Source organism: Triticum aestivum, chromosome 3D, assembly GCF_018294505.1.
Source record: "Triticum aestivum cultivar Chinese Spring chromosome 3D, IWGSC CS RefSeq v2.1, whole genome shotgun sequence".
In the NCBI taxonomy this organism is placed as follows: Eukaryota; Viridiplantae; Streptophyta; class Magnoliopsida; order Poales; family Poaceae; genus Triticum; species Triticum aestivum.
The window spans coordinates 175835724-175843379 of record NC_057802.1 but is presented as its reverse complement, the minus strand read 5'-3'; the positions used below and the strand labels follow the sequence as shown (position 1 = coordinate 175843379).

At 41.3% G+C, this 7656-nt stretch overlaps 1 long non-coding RNA gene across 35 annotated transcripts; it reads right to left on the bottom strand.

The window, feature by feature from the left end:
• Window positions 1–570: 570 nt before the first annotated feature.
• Window positions 571–6336, bottom strand: LOC123078139 (uncharacterized). Of its 35 annotated transcripts, XR_006437110.1 has the most exons (13): window positions 6108–6336; window positions 5955–6030; window positions 5412–5519; window positions 5006–5144; window positions 4593–4925; window positions 3982–4045; window positions 3741–3858; window positions 3173–3362; window positions 2171–2237; window positions 1973–2076; window positions 1759–1840; window positions 1423–1549; window positions 571–1348 (listed from the first exon to the last, which is right to left on the bottom strand). It is a non-coding gene; the product is annotated as an uncharacterized lncRNA (long non-coding RNA). The 35 variants fall into 35 exon arrangements; XR_006437105.1 differs by having other exon boundaries at window positions 1423–1559; window positions 2171–3362; XR_006437104.1 differs by having other exon boundaries at window positions 2171–3362.
• Between the last annotated feature and the right edge of the window lie 1320 nt (window positions 6337–7656).

Below are 7656 nucleotides of genomic sequence, written 5' to 3'. Positions count from 1 at the left end.
AAACTAAACTAAGGATCCGCGTTGAAGGTCTCAAAATGTTTGGACCGTTCAATCCAAATATTTAGGACTCAACTACAAATCTGGGGTCCCATTTTTTACCATAGCAAATCAAATGTTTTTGACAATTTATATTTATCGAAGATGACGAGTCTAGTTGACAAGCATGATAAATTTATTTTGGCTCATCGTTTTGCCTGGAATTTGCCGTGCCTGCAAACTAAATTTGTCAAAAATACTTGATTTACCATGTTTAAAATTTGATGTCAGATGTTTAACATTACTTGAATATTTAAGGCCGGAACAGAGATCTGGGTCGAAGATGCGGTGTGGCTGAAGCCGATAGGCACGGCTCTTGCCTCGTGCTTGATTGGAGCACCCAGTGGGTCTTGCGTACTAATCTGCCCGCCTTAGTAGCTTCGTGGGGTTAGTGGTTCGGTCACTGCTAGAAGATGTACTAGTGGTTGGGGCGCACCCTGGTGCGCCTCCTGAGCGGGAGCTGAGCGGTGCCAGGTAGGGCGCACCCCTTCCATGTTTTTATGTGTACACATGCCAGATATCACCAACTATGAATTTAATTACAAACTCATTGAATCATTTATCACTGATGCAAAGTCAAGTAGGATTACACTTATCACTGATTCAAAAGTCAAGAAGGATTACAATCTAGAAGTCATAGCAAAAAATTATTGCTTCCAATTGAAACAAGCTAACAAAAAATAATTGTGTACTGGATGGCTAACCATCAAGCAGCGGAAGCCACCCATGCTTCCAAGGCATGATGATGAAGCAACACATATGCAGTGGCTACCAATCTTTGCGCCATCGCGCGACCCCCTTGAATCTGAACACTGGCATGGGCATAGCTGCCAGCACCGCCTTGTCAAGCCACCCTCCCCCCTCGGCTGGTGATCTTGTGGATTTTGCTATCCATCATTTTCCATAATAATGAGAATGCTCCATGTCGGCCCGACCACCGTGCCGTATCCATCTTGCATGGCACCCAGGTAGACTGCACACTCCTCCCCGACCTTGCTGTCGCAACCATGCGTCCGCGCCTTTTGAATGTGACACCTTGTCGAGCCCCCTCTGCCGGTCCTCTTCCTCATCGACCCGGCCCCGTTCGATGCACACCGTCCCTTTTGCTCCATCAGACGTACAGGTAGTTGAGGTACAGTATGAGGCACACCATGAGCTCCAGGGCCACGCTGGAGCTGCAGCAACCCCCGCCACCGCCCTCGTCGTGAAAAAGAAATAATACCTTCAGTATGCTTATCAACAAAGCAGCAAAACTACTCCTAAGCAAAAAAGTGCTGGTGCCTCAAAACCAATATATCCCCCTTGATGCAATCTACAAACAAGTGGTTTTGAGTTAGATTCATAAAATGTCAAATTGAAATTTGGAGTGGAAGGAGACAAATAAACCTTCCATAAAATTCTTCAGAGATTTCAACAGCAAGAGAAAGCTTCCGTGTACTGTCACGGGCGAGGATGTTGATGAGATGACAAAGTCCACTGCAGCAGGCGTACCCTCCATCCGTTGATGTCGCCGCTGCCGACAACTTGATGTCATTGTTAGCTTGTTGTGTGTCTATGTCAGTTATCATATTAATACCAAACAAGCAATGGAAAATGAAATCTTAAAGAAATTATTTTGTGATTATGTGGGCATGAAATATCCTAATGCATTGCTCGAACAGACATCTGCATAAACAAAGTGGAAAGCAATGACAAATTATGAAAGTATGAACCAGAACGTACCTACAAAATGTAAATTTGTTCCCTGCCACTGCACATTGACGAATGGAATTGCAAGCTCTCTTTCATATTCTCAGTGGTTACTCTGCAAAGCATCAGATCAAGTGATCAGCAATTGTATCAGCGCCGCTTGAATTCTTTGTTGCAGTTAAATGATAAGTATAGAGACCTCCTAAGAATAATGTTTGCTAAAAATTGCATGTATGCAAGCCAATACCTTGTTAGTTGTTGCACGACAAAATTGACAATGGTAATCAAGGCTATAATTAAATTACCCAATCAAAACTCCATTTTACTGGTCGAGTCCCTTGAATTGCATTTCTTAACATATATACACAAACTATTAGGATAAGATACATGATGGTTCTTCAGGAAGCTAAGGGGGGAATGAATAAATTCTGAAGGGAAGAATCACCTGCTTTGAATTTTTTGGTGATGATTCCATCCAGAAAAAAAAACACCATAGACAGAGGCAAAGCAACCTATATTGATGAGCAATAGGAAACATCAATCTAAAAAATTGCACCGGTTTGTACTGATATTCAAAGGATGCTTCCAGAATTAGTTTTTTCCAAGATTTGTACATAAGCAACATGCTGTTCGGAGGCAGCCTGCGTCAAACTGGACACGGACGACAAAAAGTTAGTGGGAAAAGTCTGCTTGATCTCTCCATCGACCATCTAAACAGCGTGCAAGATTCTTATTGATGTTGTGACGCTTTAACAGAACATTCCACATTTCTTCTATAGTGCATATATCTAAGGCTTACATATGCCTTTGGCAGCAGAGTTAATGCCCAAAAAAAGGCTTATAGCATAGTAAGTGAAGCAACACTATACATTGGCTACTTCCCATCAAATTTATGGAAGCAAAAAAATAGAAAAAGAAATGCCACTGATTGTTAGGTATATAAGCAAAACAAATAAAACGTGAATAGAAGATATCTTTTGATTTATTTTTTCCCATGATTAACTTATGACACATGTTTTCCAAAACATATTTCATATTTCTCACAGAATAGGTCTCAGTGTTTCCACGATGCTGACACTCGCATATATGACATTAGTTTGAAATTTGTAGCTAGACGAATGATGGAGGTTTCCAGCCTATTAAAACATTACCATTGGTCATGATCGCCACACCAAATGACGATTTAGCACCAAACGCATAGATATCTCCACAACTATTGATGGCATGTAAAGGTTTGAAAACAAAATTGAAGACCCATTTATGAAAAAAAAATCACGCAAGAACATACCACAAAGTCTTCAGAAGTCATATCTTACTATTATGAAAGTAAAAATAAATAATTTGGTTGTGCGTGTAATTTAATTAGCATCACACTCTAAATCCGTAAGTTCAATCATTCCTACATTTATGTTATACTTACAGTGGAGAGAAGTTAGATAATACTCACCCTGTGGTGACCAATCTAATAGGATGCTTTTCTATATTTGGATCAGAAGGATTGGAATGCATCCATTTATCTGTGCCTATCTTCGTGATGTACGCTGTTGCTTCTGTTCTTCCTTCTTAGTTCAGAGCGGATTTCCTTAGCGCCTGGTTAGAATTAAGTCTTGAAGTATACATGCCCATATTTGGATCGTCTACGGAAGAAAGAAATCATGTATCTAGTAAGCATTAACATGCACATTTCTGTTGCATTCCTTCTGTTGGTGGATTAACAACAGATAAACTCACAAAACTACAACAGAGGATAGCAGAATACAAAAGCAGAGCAATGGGTAAGAACTGAAAGATGATGGAAAAGAAAAATTATGAAATCATAAAATAGTTTCCATAATCCAGCACTACCTCCAGAATTCAGTTGTTGCTCAATTGATTGATTAGCATGCCTCTGAAACCAAGGATTTCAAGTGTGATTAATAGATTTAGCATCTTATAAAGTATTTTCTTGCGAGGGAATCTTATAGAGTAGATGATGTGCCGACAATTTTTTAGCTTTCCATGGTTAATAGTAATACCTAACCAAACAATATGTTGCGGCTGTTGCCTGCTCCCGGTACCAAAACCTGAATTGGTTGGGTTCACTGTTGGTTAGAGTTGGCGTGCACGAACCTGCACTGCTCCTCGTATTTGCAACTGCATTCACCATCCAAAACCAGCATTAAATACAAATCCACAGCGCACGGCGGACTTAGGGCAGGAGTAACGAATTCGATTCAGTGGCCGTGTTTGAATTAGAGCAGGGATGGATCAGGTTACCTGTCATGCTGGTAGTTTCTGTAGAGCTCCGGACGTCGATTCATCGTCGGCGAAGGGGTCGATCCTAAATGACAAGCAAAATCATGTACTACTATGCGAACCAAGATAATATGATCGTCATAACTGAGACCAGAAGTCATGGTAGTCAAGCAGATATGGCTAGCTTGTCCAAACTAAAGAAGCCAAAAGTATACTGCTGTAAGAACCTAGATTTATTTTGATTAGACAGTGTAAGGTAGCCATATCTCAGTAGTATTTTCTTAATAAAGCACGTCTGATTATGATATTTTACAAACTAAATTTAATAAAGGGCCACATCTAAAGCAATGAAATAGTGCACTACCAGTAGCAGGCAATTAGTGCTCCAAACCAAATGGGGGCCATTGTCGGCAACTTCATATTAAAGTTCGAATTCTAGTTTGTTCATATCAGAATCTACAAATCAAATTAAAAGGATTATCGACGCAGCATTTCAAGTGTGTTGTGTGTATGTATATGCAAACACACATAGTGCTAGTTCATGATTCGAAATATGTAGGTAGGAAGGTGTGAAAGATAGCAACAAATTTCTATATCATCAACAAATGAGAAGAGTGAACACGAGAAATTACGCTTGAGCCGAAGAAGTAGTGGCCGTCCATATTGTTACAAGAGGTGCTGGACATTGATGTGGCTGAAAATACTCGAGCAATTTGTGCAGGCACCCACTCATGAAATTGCCTAGCGAAATCTGGTCATCAAAAAAATTAACAAATGTGCAGCAGATGATCCAGACTATAAGAAAAAATAATTTACTATCAGTATTCACAGCATCTAAATACAGGTGCCTCATGAATGCTTTGCTCCCTCTGCTGGGGACGTTGACAGGTAGCTCTAAGTATGTTGGTGACCTGTTTATAATTCAACTTCTTAGAGTACCTTTGCCCTTCAACAAGCTTGCATGCCTACAACCAATTTGTAGGAAACACTGGACAAATGCTATCTAATTAAAACATGAGGAAGCATTCATGGATAGATACAGTACCTCCATAGGCAAATATACAGGCCGATAATCACTTCCAGACTGCAGGCAGGGCCAAGTAGTATACTGCAGATTGCAGTTGTATATGTCCTTGAAGTACTGAACGACTGGCATTATTGTTCCTCTCTCATCAACAGGAAATCTAACAACAACAAAATAACAGAAGTAAAACAACATTAGAGAGAGAAAGTAACCACCTACAGATATCAAATGCATGGGCCTCAGGTAGAATGTTGTATGCAAAGCTATTCATCTACCCAATTTCTCACACACCAACATGAACAAACAAGCAACAAAGGCCTCAAGTCTATAAGCCACATCTTTCCAGAAATACAATGGGCTAATTTGCTGTTCTAGAACATAGAGACTAATGCTCAAATATATAACATCATACGAAAAAGATTATTACTTCCGCTGGCTCAATGTGGACAGGAGTAATTCCTGTTATCTTCTATTTTCTGATTTGGTCTTTCTGGTGGTTTGCTTCAACACGAACACCACGCAGTGCTTTCTTTATCTACATATATAATGGGTATGAAAGAAATTAGTCAACTACCTGCAGCTAATAACATTGTAGTCTACATAACCGTTTTTTTTACTTTGCACGGTACATGTCTGTTAGCGGGCGTGATGCATCATGTAAGTCGAGGAGCTCTTGCACAAATTGGATCATAGTCACATGCTTGAAAACGGATGTAACAAATATATCTAAAAAACAAAGTGTGAATTAGATAAATAAGACGATAATCCTCACAGTAGATAAAACCTTACAGCTCTCCAAGCACAAACAGATGTAGCATGACAGTAGATAAAACCCTAGAAAATGCCATGGCTCAATGTCCAGCACACATAGAAAAATTCACCATGGCTCGACACGCAGAGGCACAGATCACATAAGGTGATGAAGAACACACCCAGGAGCTGGTTTTGGGAGGGGAGGAGGGGTTCGTACCTCCTGCCTACTCAGCCGCCATGGCCAAAGAAGGGCTAGGGTTGGGGCTGCTTCATGATCAGAGAGAGATGCTCTCCTGTAGCAGAGAAGAGAGGGAGCTTCACGAACAGAGAACCAACTCCAAATCGAACACAAAAGAGATGGAGAGAGCACCTTGTCCATGGCATTCGATCTGGGGCGAGGTGAAGGGGGGGAGCTTGCCAGTGGTGGGGATAAGATAAGCAGGAGAGGGGGGTGGGTTGTAGGCTGTTGGCCAGGGCGCTGGTGGTGGCGCTGGCGGTGGCGGCAGCGGCGGCGGCGGCGGTGGGGGAGGGCTCCGGTGAGTGGTGGCGGCAGCAGACGAGGAAGAGGGGGAGGGAGAGGAATCGGGGAGGAGGGGGCGGCGAATGGGGAACGGGGGCTCGTGTAACGCCCCGGATCCGATGCGCCAGGTGTTGTCTGCGAGTTATTCGCCGTCCTTGTCTTGTCATTTGCTGGCGTGTTGCATTTTGCCATGTCATCATCTGCATTTCTTCTGCATGTTTTTCCAAACTTGCATCCGTCCGGGTTCTCCCAGTTCTCTCCGTTGTCTGTTTTGAGCACAGACACACTCGCACGCAAATCCTAATTCTTTCCGGTGATTCATTCTCTTTTCGTTATTCGTTTCTATTCCTACGGTGGCTCGTTCAAGATTCTTTTTGTTGTTATCATATCATTTCATTCGTTCTTTCCAAATCCTACCGGTGGTTCACGAAGACTTTCTCAAGTTTTGCGCTATATCCCCTTAATCTTTCCAACGAGAATAAGTAGTATGCAAATCCATTGTTTCTCATCAATTTAATTGGTGAAGGATAAGCATAACGTAATCCTTATTCTTCTTTCTTCAAATGGTTTTATCTCTTCTTTTCGGAGATTGTTCATCTTATCACTTTCTCGGTTCAAAGTGTTTTCATCTTTTCTTTTCCGGAATTCTAAGCTTCTCGCCGATTTCGTCATGAACCTCCATCCAAATCGTCGCAAGGATTTAATCTTATCCCTTTCATCCTTCAATTTTATCTCGTTGTCCTTTTTTTACCGGAGTTCATCACGGTGGTTCGTCATGATTTAATTCATTCTTCAAGTGTTCATCAAGATTCTTGTAGGCGTAGCTCAAGTATCTTCTTCTTGCTTCTCAAAGTGCAATTAATTCTCCATATTCTTCTGAAGTGGAGTTTTGCATTTCCTCGTTCCTCTCAGCTTTTCAATCTTTTCCGTTTGTGGTTGGTTATCACCTCTTGATTTTGAGATGTACCCATAAGACCACAACAAGCTTATTCTTTTCGTTGTTGATTTTCTCAACAACTTCGTTCAATCCTTCCTCCTAAGGATGCTTTCAAACTCAGTTGTGGTAGATGATATCATTTCTTCTTCGTTCCTTTCATTCAACTATTTCAAGTATTCCGGAGGTTTTGTGTTGTTCCTCAAGTCAAGTATCGTTTCATTTCTCAAGTTCATGTTCTATTCTTTCCTTGTTTCAGCCGAAGTGCTGCCTAAATCCTTTTAGTCTTATTCTTTTCTTATCTCGTTCTAACCGGAGTGGTTTCAAGTCTATCTGATTTCGTGAGCATTTCATTCTCGTCATTCTCACCGTTCCTCTCTTCTTCTCGAGTGCTCTCGATTCTTTATTTTTCCTCTTGTGTTCTTATTTCACCTCATTCCTTTTTTTCCTTCCGTCTCGGTCCTA